Source organism: Phocoena sinus, chromosome 17, assembly GCF_008692025.1.
Source record: "Phocoena sinus isolate mPhoSin1 chromosome 17, mPhoSin1.pri, whole genome shotgun sequence".
NCBI lineage: Eukaryota > Metazoa > Chordata > Mammalia > Artiodactyla > Phocoenidae > Phocoena > Phocoena sinus.
The window spans coordinates 45,633,992-45,651,329 of NC_045779.1; the positions used below are offsets into that span (position 1 = coordinate 45,633,992).

General features: G+C 44.1%; 1 protein-coding gene across 3 annotated transcripts in view; it reads right to left on the minus strand.

Moving 5' to 3' along the window:
* The window catches only part of NCALD (neurocalcin delta), a 439,862-nt gene extending 431,565 nt beyond the window's left edge, over nt 1-8,297 (minus strand). Inside the window, exon 1 of one of the 3 annotated variants that reach the window (XM_032610470.1) lies at nt 8,224-8,297. The gene's annotated coding sequence lies outside the window, so the exon portion shown is untranslated. The remainder of the gene's footprint in view (nt 1-8,223) is intronic. The other 2 variants (XM_032610476.1, XM_032610471.1) reach the window with 2 other exon arrangements.
* Nucleotides 8,298-17,338: the final 9,041 nt, after the last annotated feature.

The following is a 17,338-nucleotide window of genomic DNA, read 5'->3' on the forward strand; positions in this document are numbered from 1 at the left end:
CCTGAAGGCATCATGCTAAATGAAATAAGTCAGACAGAGAAAGACAAACATTATATATCACTTATATGTGGAATCTAAAAACAAACAAATTTTAAGAACCCCACCAAACTCATAGAAAAAGAGATCAGACTTGTCGTTACCAGAGGCAGAGGACAGGAGAAGAAGGAATTGGAGGAAGATGGTCAAAAGGTACAAACTTACAGTTATAAGATACATAAGTAGTAGGGACGGAATGTACAATATGATGTTATAGTTAACACTGCTGTGTGATGTATGGGAAACATGTTAAGAGAATAAATCATAAGAGTTCTCATCACAAGAGGAAACATTTTTTTTTCTTTTTGTCTTTCTTCTCTTTTTATTGTATAAATATGAGACGATGGATGTTAGCTGAACCTTTGTGGTAATCATTTCACACTACATGTAAATCAAAACATCATGCTGTACACCTTAAACTTATAGCGATGTATGTCAGCCTTTCTCAATAAAACTGGGGGGGAAATTATCTAGAATTATTATCCAGGTGAGCCCTAAATCCAATGACAGGTGTCCTTATAAGGGACACACAGAGGAGAGTAGGAGGCAGGAGTGGGAGTGATGCAGCCTCAAGCCCAGAAATGCTGATAGCCACCAGAAACTAGGAGAAGCAAGCAAAGAATTCTCCTCCAGAGCCTCTGGAAAAAGCCTGGCCCTGCTGTTAACTTGATTTCAGACTTCTGGCCTCCAAAATGGTGAGAAAATAAATTTCTGTTATTTTTAGCCACCCAGTTTGTGGTATTTGTTGTAGAGGCCACAGGAAACTAATACAAGCCCTCAGCCACATCTCTCACCTGTGGCCTCAGCTTCACAACCTCTCAGGGAATGGAAAATATGAGGCCTTCCAAAGCAGCCCGTTCTGTTTTCACAGTGAGCCTAGTTCTGGCCCCAGAATAGGTCTTTCCCGCAATGCAGTACTACGTGTATTTGGAGACCATAATAATCAGGCTCCCACAGAGCTTCTTCTGGCTACAGAGCCCCTCATGTCATGCCTCAGGGGAGATGGGCTCCACCTCCCACACACTAGACCCCGCCCTGTGCATTCCCCCCCAGCCAGAATAGCAGGGAGGGAACTACCATCTCCTTTGTCCTCAACACTCTTCTCCTTCCAAGGTGGCCAAGTCTCATTAATGTTTAAGCAGCCAGGTTATGCTATAAACTCTTTTGAAACTTTGAACTAAAACCAAAACAAAACAAACTTACAGCTTTCTCACGTGTGTTTCACAGACATATCATCACCCCCATCAACTATACAGAAAAGATTTTTTTATTGAAACATAACCAATCAGCTATGAAACATATCTAAAAAATACCTGTTGTTGGGACTTCCCTGGTGGTCCAGTGGTTAAGAATCCATCTTGCAATGCAGGGGATGCCGCAGGGCAACGAAGCCCGCACGACACAACTAGAGAGCCCACGTGCCGCAACTACAGAGCCCATGTGCTCTGGAGCCCACGTGCCACAACTACAGAAGCCCGTCTACTCACAGCAACGAACAAAGAGCCCGTGCACCACAATGAAAGATCCCGCATGCCACAACTAAGACCCGACGCAGCCCAAAAATATTAAAAAAAAATACACACTGTTACTTAGAAAAAAGGGGGGGGTGATTTCTGAGCAGTCACTTACTCTAAATTTTGACAGCCTAGCTAAGTTTGCACAAATCAGGTTACTACCAAAGAATCAAAACACACCGGTTTCTGAAAAACCTAACATTCCAGATCCAACTAGATGTACAGAAGAAATGTTCCTGGGTTCAAATCCCAGCTCCAGAACTTACTAGCTACTGACCTAGGGTAGGTCACTCAACCTCTTGATGCTTTAGTTCTCTTACCTGTAAAGGATAATCGTAAGGCTCCCTCTTGCCGGATTCTCTCTGCTTTGCCCTCCAGATCCAACCTCCTCCCTTCTCCACCCTGCTCTCAGCCCTGGGAGGCTGACTTCTATAAAAGAAAGGTAGTCCCTGCATTTCTTGCCCTCTGGCTTCTGGTTGGTTTGGCCAATTGGAAGACACCAGCAGATGAGAGGGGGGAGAAAAGAGTGGCTGGGGACTTACTCACCTGGTGCCTCCCGGCCAGACTATACCTTGGCAGTAGCTGTATTCTTCTACTTAAGGGCAATTCCAGAAACTGCTCTTTCATGTCACCCTTTCAGGACTGCACACTCATCTAGCCAGTCTGGGTGACTTCCCTTAATTTGCCCACAACTTTATGAATATGGTAGTCCCCCATTATCCATGGGGAACACATTCCCAGCCCCCCCAGTGGATGCCTGAAACCACAGATAGTGCTGAACCCTATATATACTATGATTTTTCTTATACATATGTAGCTATGGTAAAGCTTAATTAATAAGTTAGGCACAGTTAGAGATTAACAACAATAACTAATAAAATTGAACAGTTATAGCAATATACTGTAATAAATGTTATGTGAATGTGGTCTCTTTCCCTCTCTCAAAATATCTTAATTGTACAAATGTAACGCCTTTTCCACCTTAACTAAGCATTTATCATTCACTGGGGCCGTAACTTTTTTTTTTTCTTCAGAAAAAATGCACCCATGCACAAATTTTGCACAGCATTTCAAGGGGGACTCAGGCCTTCCTGGAGCCCAACAACTGACACCGTCCGTGAGGGTCGCAGGGCCCAGGTTAGGGGCTGTAACTTTTGCAGTTTGAGATATGATAGCAAAACTAGCACAGCACATATTTCTTTTTCCTTCTTCACAATTTCACGGATAGAGGATTCGTTCTTACCGTAAATCTCAGCAACCTCAGCATAAGACTTTGTTTTCTTTCCTTGTTGAGAGCTTTCACCTTTTCACTTAAAGTAAGCCCTTTACGGCTTCTCTTTGGCATATGAGAATTCCCAGCATCACTACCCTTGCGCTTTAGGGCCGTTATTAAGTAAAATAAGGATAACCTGAACACAAGAACTGAAACACCACGGAAGTGGACCTACTAAGTGACTAACGGGAAGGATACGCTGGACAAAAAGACGATTCCGTCTTGGGCGGGGCGGAGCAAGCTAACGCGAGATTTCATTACTACTCAAAATGGCGCACGATTTGAATTGTTTATTTCCAGATCTTCCACTTATTTTCGGACCATGGTAAATGAAAGCTTAGAAAGCAAAACTGAGGATAAGCGAGAACTACTATAGTCTTTTCATTAAACTTTCTTCAGTTGTACCGTTTTTTTTTTTTTTTTTGCGGTAAACGGGTCTCTCACTGCTGCGGCCTCTCCCGTTGCGGAGCACAGGCTCCGGACGCGCAGGCTCAGCGGCCATGGCTCACGGGCCCAGCCGCTTCGCGGCACGCGGGACCCTGCCGGACCGGGGCACGAACCGTGTCCCCCGCATCGGCAGGTGGACTCTCAACCACTGCGCCACCTGGGAAGCCCAGTTATACCCTTTTGAGTGTGTTTTCTGCCTCCCTGTAGGACCGTGGCTGATAAACCTTTCCTAGGGTTTATGCTAACAGCAGCATCATTCAAAATAGCCAGAGGGGATTCCCTGGTGGCGCAGTGGTTGAGAGTCCGCCTGCCGATGCAGGGGACACGGGTTCGTGCCCCGGTTCGGGAAGATCCCACATGCCGCGGAGCGGCTGGGCCCGTGAGCCACGGCCGCTGAGCCTGCGCGTCCGGAGCCTGTGCTCCGCAACGGGAGAGGCCGCAGCAGTGAGAGGCCTGCGTACCGAAAAAAGCCAGAAAGTAGAAGCAACCCAGGTGTCCGTCGACAGATAAACGGATAAACAAAAGTGGTACATGCATACAATGGAATATTAGTCAGCTTTAAGAAGAAAGGAAATTCTGACACATGCTACAATATGAATAAACCTTGAAGACATTATGCTAAGTGAAATAAGCTACTCACATAAGGACAAATATTGTATGATTCCACTTATATGAGGTACCCAGAGTAGTCAAATCCATAGAAACAGAAAGTAGAATGAATGGTGGTGGCCAGGGTCTAGTGGGCACGAGGAAATTAAAAGTTTTTGTATAATGGGTATGGAGTTTCAGTTTGGGAAATTGAAAAAGTTCTGAAGATAGATGGTGGTGACGGTTGCACAATGTGAACGTACTTAATGCCACAAAACAGTACACTTAAAAATGGTTCAAATGGTAAACTTTATGCTATATATATTTAACCACAATTTTTAAACGTATTTAAGAAATATTAATTGCTCGCCTATTACACAAAGCACCGCACTGGGGATACACAAACTGGAAGGTCACTGTCTCCATCAAGGGTGCTCAGCTCCTGCACTTCCCCCATATACCCCTCATTCCAGCAATCTGTTCCCTAATTATGTCTTGCACTTTCAAGCTGGAATACAAATTCCTTCAAGACAAGGGACTAGATCATACTCATCCAAATCCCTAGAACTTAACAAAATGTTGAGCACATCCTCAAAAATATTGGTTGAATAAGTGAGTAAAAATCTAGCCAAAGAAGTCTATGTTCTTTTTTTTCTCAAGTCTTCTAGCCAGTCAGTACTTAACATTTCTTGAAGTTAGTTACCTATATTTTCAGAAATGAAAAGAGTAGAACCTCACGCTAAACTCACTTTAAATTGTTCTGTTGACAAACAATCCTACTAAGTGCATAAACTGTGGGTTTTAAATCAGAACTCCTTTGTTTGCTAGCCATGTGTCCACAGACAAGTTATTGACTGCCCCTAAGCCTATCATCTGTTAAGTGGGAATGCTGACATTACTATAGTGGACATCTATTGCTTTGCAATCCAAAATCTCTTGGCCAGTCTCCTGGTGACAGTATAACAATGTTGTGCTGGAGAAACACCCTTGCTCCTACTTCTTAGCCTATGGCTCAGGGATGAAACCTGCAACCAAGCCCAAGCCCTAGACTAGTGTAGAACTCAGGAATGCTGGGGTATTCTATTATGGTGATAGAGACACAGGGATGGTGAGGACCAAGCCTGGCTGTCATTATTGCCTAATCCCAAACCCTGACAGACATCACTAATTGACCACAGCACTCGTTCCTACTGAGCCTGGACCCAACCTTGGATTCCTCTTCAACCAAGCTCTCCAGGCAGCCACTACCAATCAAATCAGTCAAAGAGGACAGGCAAAATGAAACCAATTGTCTCAGCTCCAGAACAGCAGTTGGCAGTTTTTATGTAAAGTACAGTGTAGTAAGTATTTTAGGCATGGTCTCTAATATATATTCTTCTTTGTGTTTTGATTTGTTGTGTTTTCAACCCCTTAAAAATGTTAAAAAGCATTTTTTGATCTTTCGGCTTACAAAACCCCCTGCTCTGGAGCCTTGAAATCAGACTCTGGGGCTGTCCCAGAGATCCAGGCACCATCTTATCTCCCTCTTCAGGGCTCCTGGGAGCTCAGTACTGGAACACTCGGAAATGCCACCTCAGTCAGAAGTGCACACACAGAACACACTGAATTGCCTGAAAAGTACAGAGGAGCTTTGATGACAGGAGAGTTTCTGTTCTTATCACACCAATCCCAGGGCAAGCTGACACCCACACTCTGGGGGAAGCTACAATCCAAGGAAGAGCTACAAAGCCCATGCACGTGCTGACCTTCACTTCTACTTCCAGAAGCAATTTCACCGCACAGCCCCTCAGACAGCCGAACACACTCATTCCCCACAGCCAATGTGAGGAAAGCAAAAGTTCAAATCACTACATTTCTCCATTGTTAGTCTAACTCCTTACGATTAAAAAAACACCTCTGAAATTGTTCCAAGAGACTGTGCCACATGTCTTTTGGCCAACCTTTGATTCCTTATTTTTTCCTTATTTCCCAAAGCTTTTTTTTTTTTAATTGCAGAGTAGTATGTATAAGAGTTGGGTTGGTCCTCCTCTTTATTATTTTCCTTGTTTGTTTCTGGTTTTAGTGAAAAGGAATGAACTTTGCTTGACTGATGTTCATTCATTCATCCAATACACAATTACTTATAATCCCAATCCACCTCTCAAGGCACTTGCAGGTAGGAAAGACAATTGCAGATGATAATGCAGAGTGATAGGAGGGGTAGGTGCAGGGTAACATTCCAGCGTGGAGCAAGGGCAGCTCAGTCAGCTGTGGCAGTGATGAGTACCAGGAGGTCTGCTGGAAGGCAGTGTCACTGCAGCAGAGCAGGGAAGAATGCATAGGGGTTGACCAGACAAGGAAGGATGGGAGGATGGCAGGTGCTGAGACTCAGTGGCCTGAGTAAAGGCTACACATGGGGTTTGGGGGCGGAGGGAGTTGGGAGATGAAGCTGGCAAGGAGACCAGGGTAAGGTCATGAAGGCCTTGGATTCCAAACTCTATCCTGAAAGCCACAGAAAGCCTCTGAGGGAACTAAGCCGAATGACTGACTTAGATTTTTATTTTCAAAACAAGCATTCTAGTTGCAGTTTGGAGAATCCACTGGAGCAAGAGAGTCCTGATTTGGAGCAAGGAGCCCAGTGTGAAGGCAACTGGAGCAATTCAGGCAAGAAGTGATGAGGTTATGAACTAAATCAGTGACAGCAGGAAATGAGGGAAGGGGGAAGACATCAACAACAACAAAAATAAGAGCTCACATTTATGCAGCACTTTCTAATGACAAAGCACTGTGTGGAGTGATTTTTGTGTATTAATTCACTTTACCTTCACAACAAGCCTGAGATAAGTTTGGTACCTATTGTCAACCACAGATCAGGAAACCCAGAGAGATTAAGGAGCCCAAGGTCTGAGAGCTATTTATGTCCCAACCAGAAGTCACATCCAGCAGTCTGGCTGCAGAGCCCACTCTCCTCACAGCCCACTCTCCCAAGCACACTCACAGAGAGTGGATATTCGAGATGGGCGCTGAGTGGTTGAAATGGGGGAGACTCCAGGGCAATCTCCAGGGGCCTGGCTTGGGTACCTGAACATTTGGGTTTCAGCTTCTTGAGCCTCCACTTCTGAAAGAAGTCCCATCCCCAAGTCTATATTTAGCCCTCAACCAGCACTCCCCATACACCCACACTCTCCCCACCACCCCACCACCCCTTTCTCCTTTGCAGTCCTTGCAGGCGCATTTGGAGTGAAAAACCTCACAAGCATTGCCAGTCACGTCTGAGAAACCCCGACAGCAAAGTCTGCTCTTGGTAATCCAGAGGCTTAGGTCTATTATTTTCAAATCGGTCAGAACTGGGAAAACTTGGAGCAAGCCTGTGTGGTATCCTTCTCAGCAAGCAAGACCCTGGCAGCCCTACTTCTGTGTTTCCCACTAGTTGCCCTAGAGAGCAGAACGTGTACCATTATTTGGGGCCAGCGCTTAACCGAAGCACGTTCGCCTGGCCAGCAGCCTCAGACAGACCCGCAGGAAGAAAGTGGCCCTGGCGGGGAGACCTTCAGAGAGCCAAATGGCTTTCTTTCTCCAGGCATGAGAGTTAAAGCAAGCATCTGCAGCAAGAAACTTGTGTTATTTCCTGCGGACAAGGAGACCTCCTGCCCCTCCCGGGCTGATCCAACCCACTTTGCACATCCTGCTTCTCTGGGAGCTAAAAATAAATCGGTATGCACTGAAAAACACTCGAACACATCTCCCCAGCACACCCCTTCCCGAGTTCCCGAGGGCAAGAGACCCAAATCTTTCAGGTCCTGAGTCCAAAATGCAGACCACTTCCTCGTCTGCGTTCCACTAGCGCCTGTTGGTGGTTCCCAAAGCCCCCTCCCCACGCGCCCACCCCTCGCACGTTACTCCTGCGGCCTCTGAGGGCCGACTCTGAGGCCCGGGAACCCGCGAGTGCCCTCGACCCCCACCTCCTCCCCCGACCCCGGGAAGGATGCTTCCGGTGTCCCGGGCCACCAGGCGCACCAACGCCCCCTTCCGACCCATCGCGCCCCCAACCTGCCTGCCCTGTGCGCCTCTGCGCGTCCCTCTGCAAAGTTGCTCTCTCTTTTTCTGCCACCATCTTCAGGGTCTTTAGTTTTGTTTTATTTTCCCTCAGAGGCACTGAAGGAAGGACGGGGGAATTGACAGGATGAGCTGCAGCCGGGAAGGGCTGCGGGGACCAGGTCTCCGGGACCGCGCGCTCCTCGCGCCCACCCCTGCGCCCGCCGCGCCCCGAGCGCGCCGGTCCCCCTAGCAGCCGCTCCCGGTGCCACCGCCCCCGCACACCCGCCAGGCTGCAACTCCGACTACGCTCTCGCTCCGGAGAAGCAGACGGAAGGCGCTGCGACTCACCGCCTCGGCCGCTCCCAGCGTCTGTGCCGCCGCGCCTGAGGCGGTGGCGGCGGCGGCGCCTTCCCTCCGCCCGCCTCCCCCGGGACAGCACCGCCGCCCGCCGCGCCCCCCTCCCCAGCCTGGCTCGCCGCCTACCCCCTCGCGGCCGCCGACCCACCTCCCCACTGCGGCCCCGCAGGCAGCCTCTCCTGGGTGGGCGGACGGCTGGGGTGCAGAGGGCCAAGCTGAGGCGCGCGCGCGGTTTGCAGGTGCAGTGGACACCCCGATGTTGTGCTGGTGCAGCCGCTAGGCTTATTATCCCCGTAATACCCGCTAGTCCTAGCCCACCGCCAGGCTTCTAGGCAGTCTACACTGCTACTTTCTAAGCGGTGCCATCTGTTTGCCTGTTAGGGTCGTGGGAAGGTCAGATTCAATGTAGAGCACCTTCTTCCAGGCTTCGATTGGGAGACCCTGGGGTCCCTGCTACGCAGCAGTGACGTTCAAGGGAGTCTTGGAAGGACGAGCCCGCAAGGAGGGACGGGCTGCTTTGCCTCATCAGTGTTTTCTTTACCAGAGCTTAGCAAAAAGCTGGAAAGAAGGACATCTAAGGGATCTCTTCCCCCCTTGTTCCCCCCACCTCCTGTAGCCCACCGCAGAATGTCACCAAATCTTCCATCTCCACTGGAGATGATAAGAGGCAAATGTCTTGACAATTTATTCAACCAATATTTATCAAGTGATTGCCATCACATGTTCCTGTCCTGCTGCGTTGGCCACGCAGGACCTCTCAAAAAGCCACTGTAACGTCCTACACTTGTCAACTGCAGCAACATTTCCAGAACCCACAGAGGATCTCAATAGCAAGTCAAATTCATTGATTAAAAAACTTGCTGGTAAAAATAACAAAAAGGCACCATGTAAAGGCACCATGACTTGTCCATGCTTGTTATAATGATTACAAAATCTTTTAATATGACTAGTAGTTGTAGAAATGACAGTCACATTTAGGTTCATACATCTGCCAACTCTGATTTGAAAATCACGGGAAAGTTTCCCCTGACCAAAGCCATCCTCTTAGTTCTTAGTTCTGCCTTCCATTTCCACATCATTTACTCCTTCAGGCAAAGCTTACAAAACCAAAGTCATCTGAGAGGCCACTAAACCATTTATGGGATACTAAAATTTGTTCCAGATTGGATTAGCAGATTAGCTCAGTGTTTTTGCCTCTCTGGGTACACTTTGGAATCACCTAGGGAGTCAGATTCTTTTGTTCGTTTTTTAGTGGTAGGCCTCGCCCCACACCCATAGATTCTGATTTAACTGCTTGGGGTGCAGCCTTGCTTAGGGACGCTTTACAAGGGACCCAGGAGATTCTGATGCGCAGCCAGGGTTGGAAATCCAGGGATTAGCCAATCATCAAACTGAGCCTGAGGCAACGGGATGACAAACCAAAAAGTTTTGACGCAAGGAAAGGTCTGAGCAGGTGCTGCAAACCTCAAACGTCCCTAAGGGATTAAAAAGAAATAACAAGTGACTTAGCCTGGTTGCACGGGGCCAAACTGGCAAGGGCTTCAAGGACATAAAGCACAGTCTCATTTTTCCACATGAGAAATGCAGACCCAGTGTGGCCACTCAAGTTGGGGAGTTTTTCATTTTGTTTTTTTTCCTCCACAGAGAAGCCAAAAACCTACATTTAATGTGAAGTCTTCTAATTTTAAAATGTTGGTAACTAATTAAAAAGATATTTTTAAAAAGAAGAGTTTATAGGCCACAAGGGGTCCCTAGGTCATCATTTTGTCACCTGTGGCCTGCACAGTTTAGACCTGGTCATTGCCTACAGACTGCAGGAAGAACCCTGGTGAGTAGAAGGTGGCAGTGCTTTGGGTGGAGGTGTCTCTGAGAGAGAATGATTAAAAAAACCACTTTATTTTTTTAATTTTGCTTTAATGATCTCTGCTTTTTAGAAAAAAAAAAGCTTTGTTAAAATATAACTCATACATACAATTCACCGATTTAAAGTATCCAATTTGATGTTTTTAGTATATTCATAGAGTTGTACAACTATCACCACAATCAATTTTAGAACTGATGTTGATCACCCCCAAAAGAAATGCTGTGTTTATTAGCACTCATTCCCTTTATTCTCCCAACCCCCAGCCTCTGGCAACCACTAATCTACTTTCTCCATAGATTTGCCTATTATGTACATTTCATATAAATGAAGTCTTCATACAATATGAAGTATTTCGTGACTGCTTTCTTTCACTTAGCATAATGTTGTCAAGGTTCATCCATGTCATCAGTACTTCATTCCTTTTTATGAACAAATAATGTCCCATGGCATAGATATATCATATTATGTTCATCCATTTTTCAGTTGATGAACATTTGGATTGTTTCCACTTTGGGGCTATTATAAATAATGTGGCTATGAACATTTGTGTATGCCTTTATTGTGTGGATGTATGTTTTTATTGCTCTTGGGTGTCTATTTAGGAGTGGAATTGCTGAGTCACATAGTAACTCTAAGTTTGACATTTTGAGGAAGTGCTACACTGGTTTCCAAAGCAGCTGTACCATTTTACATTCTCACCAGCAGTGTGTGAATGTTCCAGTTTCTCCACATCCTTGCCAACACTTGTTATTTGCCATTTTTCAAGTTTATACCATCCTAGTGGCCATGAAGTGGTATCTCATTGTGATTCTGATTTGCATTTTCCTAACAGCTAATGATGTTGGTCATCTTCTCATGTGCTTATCTTCTCTGCAGAAATGTCTATTCAGATCCTTTACCCATTTTTTTTAAAGTCAGTTATTTGTCTTTTTTACTCATTATTTATTGTGATTTATTATTCAGGTATAAGTGTTCTTTATATAATCTGGATATAAGTCAGATATATACTTTGTAAATAATTCCTCCCATTCTGTGGGTTATCTTTCTATTTCCTTTGAAAGAAAATAACAAAGTTTTCCATTTTGAAGAAGCATGAATTATCTATGTTTTCTTTTGTTGCTTGGACTTTTGGTGTTATATCTAAAAGGCTTTACCTAATTCAAGGGCACAAGATTTATGCCTAAATATTGGACCCTACTTTTTACAATGCTCTTTAACGGTGTGATATTGGAAACTGGGAACACTGAAACAACTGGCCTTGAGCCCATGGTCAGAGTCTCCCACTTCCAGAGTTTTAATGTGCTGGGACAGCTCTCACCATGGCATTTGGTCAACTTTGGGCACTTAATTGCAAGTTTTTGTCAAGGAAGCAACTGAGTGTGTAAATTTGGGGCTAGCTAGGTCAATAGTGGCATGCATTCATTCATCTACTCCACAAATATTTCCTAAGGGCCTCCAATGTGCTTTAAACTGTTCTAGGTTCTCAGGATATAGCGCTAAACAAGACAAGATTCATGTTCTGGTGGGGCTTCTACCTTAATGAGATAGAAAATAGATGACAGATGATAGATATATAGATAGAGCACATAAGATCCATAGCAAATGAGTGCTATGTCAAGAATTCACATAGAGTGATAAGCTGGAACAACTAGGGAAAGAGCCAGGCAGAGGAAACAGAGTGCCAAAGATCTAATTTGAGGGGAGAAATACACAGCTTATTCTGAGAACACAAAGAAACCTAACGTGACTGAAGCTTATTGGGTGTCTTTGGCTGAACTACCTAGAAAGTCGGGTCCCAAGCAAATGGTTAGGTAACAAGACTATAGGGAAGTGAAATCTCAGGAAAGGATGGAGAGAAAAGAGGAGTGAGTCAGGAAGAGAGGGAAAGCAACTACGAAGAACTGTGTTACACAGCTGGTGACGGTTGCCAGAGTCTGCAGGAAGCACCATGGATTTGTAGGAGGTGGCATGGAGGTATCAGTGGATAGGCTAAAGAAGGATTCAAAAGGAAGATGCTGATTTCTGGTCTACAGAGAAGCAGCGTAATGCTTCTGAAGCTTCAAACATCTGTCGGGGGTCAGGGGAAAGAGTTCTGGTGTGGTAGAGAGAGAGAACATTTATTTGCAGGCTCCTTTCTCTCATTGCTCAATGTTAACTGATCAGCACTCCTGGTTGCATGTGAGTGGTCACCAAATAGGTGTATGGGCAGACGAGGGAAGTTCCAAGGTGGAAGGCAAAAGGCATATGGCAGGAGGTGCGGCACTGTTGGGATGTACCCAAGAGCAACTTGAGAGATTCAACCCAAGGTAGTGACAGAAGTAGCAGCAACCTGGCTCCATGACCACAGTCATAGCACAGACCATTGCTGGATTTGCTCTAGGAAATTGGTGTCTCATCATCCATTGAGTTGGTGCATAAAATGAGTTCAATACAGCGGGCAAGGGGGAGAGTGAGGGACAATGTGGTCAGAGAGTGGCAGGACCAGGCCATGCACTGCTTTGCAGGTCAGGATAAAGAACACAAAATTTATTCTAATTTGGAATTTACTCTAAGAACAATACAAAGCCATTGAAGACTCTTTGTAAATTTATTTTTTAAATATATGTACAGTAAAAGTCACTTTTTAAAGGAACAGTTCGGCAAATTTTGATAAATCCATTACCACCATCAAAGTTCAAAATGGTGCCATCGCTCCAAATATGCTGCTGTCCCTTGTAGTCAAGCCCTCCTCCTAACCCTAACCCCTGGAAACTACTGATGTGTTTTTTGCCTCATAGTTTTGTCTGTTCTAAATGTCTTATCAGTGGGATCATACAGTGTGTACCCTTTCAAGATTGGCTTCCTTCACTGAGTATAAGGCATGTGAGATTCACCTGTGTTGTTGAGTCCATCAGTGGTTTATGCCTTCTTATTGTATGAATGTACTACAAGTTATTTATCTACTCACAGTTGAAGGAAGTTTAGGTTATTTCCAGTTCAGGGAAGTTATGAATAAAGCAACTGTAAATATTGGCCTACAGGTTTTTGTGTGAATAGAAGTTATCATTTCACTTGGGTAAATACGTAGGACTGGGTTTGCTGGCTCCCACAGTGAGCGTATGTTTACCTATAAAAGAAACTACCAAACTGCCTTTGAAATTGCATTCCCAGTAGCAATATATGAGGGTTCAGTTGTTCTGTATTCATTCCAGGACGTGATACGGCTAGGTGTTTGTTTCTTTGTTTTGTTTTAAACCATTTTAAATGGTATGTAGTAGCTTTAATTTCTATTTCCCTAATAATTAAGATGTTGAGCATCTTTTCATGTGCTTATTTGACACCTATTTAATTCCATTGTAGTATCTTTTCAAAATTTTTCTATTTCTTAATTGGTTCATATGCTTGCTTTTTGATAAGTTTTAAGTATCCTTTGTATATAGTGGATATAAATCCTTTGTCAGGTCCAAATATTTTTCTTCCACTGGGCAGAGTATCTGTTCATCCTCTTACCATGATCCTTCACATAGCAAAAGTTTTCTTTTCTTTTTTTTTTTTTTTTTGTTTCTTTGTGGCACGCGGGCCTCTCACCATTGTGGCCTCTCCCGCTGCGGAGCACAGGCTCCGGTCGCGCAGGCCCAGCGGCCATGGCTCACGGTCCCAGCCGCTCCACGGCACGTGCGATCCTCCCGGACCGGGGCATGAACCCGTGTCCTCTGCACTGGCAGGTGGACTCTCAACCACTGCGCCAAAAGTTTTCATTTTGATGAAGTCTAATTTATCAATTTTTTCCTTTATGTATCATACTTATGGTATCGTATCTAATAACTCTGCCTAATCCCAAGTCACAAAGGTTTTCTCCTAAAAGTTTTATAGTTTTAGGTTTTATATTTATTTCTATGATCCATTTTTAGTTCATTTTTGTACAACGTATAAGGTATGGGTCAAGGTTCATATTTTTGCTTATGGATATCCAATAGTTCCAACACTATTGAAAAGACTATGTTTTTCTCCATTTAATCACCTTGCACCTTTGTCAAAAATCAATTAACCCTATCTGTGTGGATTTAGTTCTGACTCACAATTCTGTTCCAATGATCCATGTGTCTGTTCTTTTGCCAGTACCACACTGTCTTGATTATTGTGGGTTTTTAATGAGTCTTGAAATCAAGTGATACAAGTCCTCCAACTTTGTCCTTCTTTTTCAAAACTGTCTTAGCTTTCTGATTTATTTTGCCTTTTCACATACACTTTCGAATCACTGTGTCACTATCTACAAAATCCCTACTGATATTTTTATCGTGATTGCATTAAAACTATAGATCAATTTGGGGAGAATTAACATCTTAAAAATGTTCAGTCTTACAATCCATGAACATGATAAATATCTCTATTTAAGTCTTCTTTGATTTATTTCATTATTGAGTATAAACATCCTGCACATTTTTGTTAGTCTTATAACTGTATTTCTTTTCCAGTGTGCTACTGAACATGTAAATTTCAATCTTCAATTGTTTAAGGCTTAACATGTAGAAATATGATTGGTTTTTATATATAGACTTTTATCCTATGAATTTGATAAATTCACTCCCTATTTCTAAGAATTTCTTTGTCGAATCCTTGGGGTTTTCTATGAAGACAATCATGCATTTGTGAATAGAGTTTTATTTCTTCTTTTCTAATCTCTATGGCTTTTATTTCTTTTTCTTATCTTTTTGTAGTTTCCAGAACTTTCAGTTCTATGCTGAAGGGGCAAGAGCAGACATCCCTGCCTTACTCCTGATTGTAGGGGGAAAGTATTCAGTCTGATTAGGAGGGTACTTTGGGTTGTGTCTCATGAAGGGAATAAGTGGTGTATCCTCTATGTATTCTAGAATCAGTATCTTAAAAGGAACCCACACATACACTCCACTGGTGATTCTGATGTCCACATAGATCTGGAGACCACCAATCTGGAGACCACTAGTCTCTTTGCACACTTCTGGCTCTTAAATTCGATGAGACCAGCTCTTTTATTCAACAACGAATATTTATTCAGTGTTTTCTGTATGCCAGGTGGAGTTTTAGGCCCTCTACACACAAAAATTAAAGCTCGGTATGTGCTCTCACCACCTTAAGTCTAATGGGGAAGACTCACACGTCTGCCTGTGTTACAATGCAGTGTTAATGCTCTAATGGAGGTATATGCTTGCTCTACCTGCTCTTAATTCCCTAGATCCTTGAAGAAGAAGAGAACACCTGCCTACTGAGATCTAACTGATGCTATATTCCTCATAGCCACCTAAGAGTCAGTCTTTTCTGGATTTTACCCACAGAGGAGTCTTCCTCTTGTTATAAAGCCTGAAAATTTGTGGACTCCCCTTGAGATAATTTGAGCCTGTCATCTTAATTAGGACTTTTTAATTTCCCCTCAGAACTCTTTTTTCCTCTTCAACAAGCTCCGTAAAAGGATCTTACCTCTTTTAAGTGTCTCTTCCTTCGTTTCCAATCAGGGTGATCACATCTTTACACCTTATATCTAGATCATGTTTTTTAACTCCTACATGTGTGTTTAATAATACATCCTCATTTAATTATAGCTCATGCGTACTAGCTAAGAATATGCTTACATACCCCAGCAAAATCACAGTATCACTGGGGGGAGGGAGGGTATAAAAGTTTTTACATTAAAATGGCTTATTCACTGCCGCCAACACAGTATTACTTCAGTACTACACTTCATCTCCAAAGTACCTTTGTGAAAACGTAGGCTAGTAATTTTTTGACAGTGGTAGCTGAACGATCAGTTATTTTCTAAATGTTCTCATTAATAATGACTTTCTAAAATAAAAAAATTTCATCAATTGATACATTTAGTAATACTATTTTTGTTTAGTCTAAAAGTGTCCATAGAAAAAACACAGTAGGATGTCCCAAAAGTTTGAAGCAAATGTTATGGGAGAAACTGACGCAGTTGAGAAAACTTTAGTGTGAACTTTTGTGGTTTTTATATGATTAGGAAAAAACTCATTTTTCACTCTTAATGGTAACACGCTTCAACCCAGTCTTTTACTGGGAAGCCTCTTCTGTGCCAGACATGAAGGAGTTACTAAGATATATAAGCTAGTCCCCCTACTGTCAGGGAACTCTGTTTAATAGAGGAAAGAGACACATAAACAGATGGTGACACTGCAATGTGGGATGTGCTATGGTCCAGGAAGGACAGGCTTCTGTGGGAATTCAAAGAGGGTTCTCTAATCCAGACCCAAGGGGAGCAAGCATAAGTAAGGTCTGAAATAAAACTAGCTAACATTCACTGAGTATTTGGCATGGGCCAAGCACCCTTTGAAGCACATGGCACATGTTAGCACACCTAATCTTCACCAAAAGCCCATGAGGAAGGTACTACTATTACCCCACTATCTAATGAGGCTTTTTAAAAGGTTGGTGACTTGCCCATGGTTACATAGCTCTGAAGATACGGGGTTGGAATCCAGAATAAGGTCATTAAGCATAATAATGGCCCCTCAAAGATGACCACGTCCTGGGGCTTCCCTGGTGGCGCAGTGGTTGGGGGTCTGCCTGCTGATGCAGGGGACGCGGGTTCATGCCGCGGTCCGGGAAGATTCCACATGCCGCGGAGCGGCTGGGCCCGTGAGCCATGGCCGCTGAGCCTGCGCTTCCGGAGCCTGTGCTCCATGACGGGAGGGGCCACAACGGTGAGAGGCCCGTGTACGGCAAAAAAAAAAAAAAAAAAAGATGACCTAATCCTCAGGACCTATAAATATATTACCCTACAGGGCAAAGGGGAAGTAAAGATACAGATGGAATTAAGATTACTAATCCATAGGCCTTAAATAGGGAGATTATCCTAGATTATCCAGGTGGGCCAATATAACCACAAGGGTCCTTAGAAGTAGAAGAGGGGGAGCAGAAGAAGAAGCAGAGGGAGATCTGAGCTACAGAAAACAGTCAGACAGAGATGCAGCTCTGCTGGCTGTGAAGATGAAAGAAGGGATCCGAGAGTGGAGGAATGTGGGTGGCCTCTAAAAGCAGGAAAAGACAAGGAAACAGATTTTTCCCTAGAGCCTTTGGAAAGGAAAACAGCCGTGCCAACACCTTGATTTCAGCCCAGTGAGTCCCATTCCAGACTTCTGAACTCCAGAACGGTAAGATAATAAATTCGTGATTTTTAAATTTATTTATTTATTTATTTTTAGGCCACACCGTGCATCATGTGGGATCTTAGTTCCCCAACCAGGGATTGAACCAATGCCCCTGGCATTG